This window comes from Myotis davidii, unplaced genomic scaffold (assembly GCF_000327345.1).
Source record: "Myotis davidii unplaced genomic scaffold, ASM32734v1 scaffold879, whole genome shotgun sequence".
NCBI lineage: Eukaryota > Metazoa > Chordata > Mammalia > Chiroptera > Vespertilionidae > Myotis > Myotis davidii.
Window position 1 is genome coordinate 140,424 of NW_006290148.1, and position 2,988 is coordinate 143,411.

Consider the following 2,988-nt stretch of genomic DNA (forward strand, 5'->3'; position numbering starts at 1 on the left):
CAGCTCTGTCAGGTGGTGAAGTGGTGGAGGAGATCTGGGCCACTGCCTTGAGACCATCAGCCCCAGAGAAAGTGTAATTAGAGGACAATGGTTATGGAACCTTCAAGGTGCGGAGGTCACAGGGAGTTTTGGGGAGCCTGAAGAAGGAGGAGGATGGTATCATGGGGCTGGGGCTGGCAGAGGAGACCCAATGCCTATGGAAGCCCCCTTAGCTCCATCTCTGGGTTGCACTCTACTCTGGGATTCAGTACACCATTTGTCCTGTTCACAGTCCAGAAAGATTTGTCTGTCTCTTCCCTGATCATGAAATTCTGGTTCAATTTGGACAGGAGGCAAAATATGAAGAAGGTCTTTAAGGTAATAGTGTCATATCAATATTAGTGGTTTGATTTTGATTATTGTACTGTTTTCTGTGAGAATGTCTTTGTAACTTACTCTCAAAAAACTTTATTCTAAAATTTTTACCATTTTATTATTTTTGTTATTGTTACTTTTCAAAATCAACAGTATAAAAAAGAAGGAAGTTTTGCTCTCAAAGACATATTAACTTTTTTATGTTTTTTAACTTAATTCTTTAATTATAGTTGACATTCAATACTATGTTAGTTTGAGTGTATGAGATATTGATTTGATATTTGTATTCTTGATGTGATTACCATAGTAAGCCTAGTAACCATGCAAAGTTATTAATATAATATTGAGCATTTTCCCTATGCTGTGTATGACATCCCCATGACTTATTGCTTTTATGACTGGAGGTTTGTACCACTTATTCCCCTTCACCTTTTTCATCAATCCCTCAGACCCCCTCCCCTCTGGCAACCATCAGTTTGTTCTCTGTGTCTATGAATTTGTTTCTGGTTTGTTTGTTTGTTTAGATCCCACATATAAGTGAAATCCTATGGTATTTGTCTTTCTGTCTGACTCGTTTCACTTAGCTTAATACTCTCTAGATCTATCCATGTTGTGCTTTCAAAATATTTTTTAAATTGTGTGTGAGGGAGAGAGGGAGAAGAGGGAGGACTTTTTGATATTATTTTTGAAACATTTTGTAAGTCTTACATAAGAATAAAAAGTAAAAATTATTTTTATTTAAACAAATATTCACTAAAGTTCACTAACTCAATATCTACAAACACTTGTTACTATTTAGTGAATAACAAATATTCACTAAAGTTCACTTACGCAACATCTACAAACTCTTGTTACTCAAAATACTGTGTAACATGCTATAATTATTCTTTATACAAGCAAAAGTGCATTCACTCCTCTCCAAAGAGAAAAATCCTAAAGTCTCATATAACATGCTGCATCCAGATCCAAGTCCAGGGATAATGGTTCATCCTAATTAATAGGGACTTTGAATGAGGACTTTTTGGAAAAATGGACACAAAACAGATTTGGGGATGTGGTGTATGGATTTCTTGGGACCGTCCAGGAACATGAGTCTCTCAATATAAGGTGTGAACGCTCACCCATAGGCTCTCAGCAATCAAGTGGGCAATATCACCCACTCAGTGCAGGGCAGTAAGCCTCTTAGCTACCCCTGTGCTTGCTCAATAGACACCTGTACAAAATGGTCAGGGTGGCATGAATAGAGGCTATGTATGGCTTCAGCAACATGGTTTCCCTATATAAAGGCTGATATGACTACCCCCACAGCTGAATTCCCAACTTGACCACACTATACTGAGTTACTGATATGTAACAATCTCAAGTGTACCAGTCAGGTACCTGGGGGTAAGTTAATTAATTTGGACCCATTATATTATGGAGGAGTTAGTTGGTTTTATTATTTCTCTGGCATAAATGAGTATTCTAGATATGCCTGCAGTACTGTTGGCACCACCATCTGTGATCTTACAGAATGCCTCATTCACAATTGTAAAATTTCATGCAACATCGCTTCTCATCAAGGGACTCATTTTAAAACTAAGTAAGTGTGGTGATTTGCTTATACCAATGGAATTCACTCTTTTTATCATACAGTCCATCACTTGGACAAAAAGCTGCTCTTACACAATGAAATAATGACTATGCTGACAACAGTTAAGCCACTAGTTGAGAGACAACACCTTGTGTGTTAGAGGGGCCATCCTACAGTATATGATATATGTTCTGAACTAGCCACCAATATATATGATGCCATGTAGTCAACTAGAATTTCTAGGTCTAAGAACAGAAGAATGGAAGTTGTTCCTAAAGACCTATTCATTAAATGTTTGTTTTTGGTTCCTACAACTTTGTGCTCTACTGGTTTAGAATTTTTAGTACCCAAAGAAGACATGTTTCTATCAAGTTACTCAACAATGAATGTATTGATTTGGAAGTTGAGATGGCCACCTGGCGATTTTGGAATCCTCATGCCAATGGACAAATAGGCAAAAATGGAGGCTTTTGTACTGGCTGAGATTATTGATTTCAATTTTCAAAGGGAAGTCGGGTTGCTGCTAAATAAGGGGGGCGGGGAGAGGGACCGAAAGGAACGTTTCTAGAGACCAGGACATCTTCTATGGTGTCTTATCATATTCCAAAGTAGTAAAAATTATTAGATCACTATGGTAACCCCCTACAGGCAAGGCTACCAATTACTCAGACTCCACATAAATAAATGTTTGAATCACTCTTCCATTTTTGTAAAGGCTGTCTGTGTTTTTATGCAACTTGTGATAATAAATGTTCTTTATTTTAGAAAAAAAAAAAGAATCCATATAACTGAGATGCTGACTGGATGAAAGGAAATGTGACATAAAGAGTGAGGAAAGAAAGTTTATATCAACTTTGACTTTGTGACCAGTTTTAGAAATGAAGGATGTAGTAGTTACCCATATTTTATTTTTTGCAACAATATGCATATATTTATACATATTAATATGCCTCTTTTAATTTCTCTCTTTTACCTACTATTTTATGTATAGGTGAGTTGTTGTCAGTTGAAAATTTTAATTATTCACCTTATTTCAGAATATTGATACAGCATTTGTATTG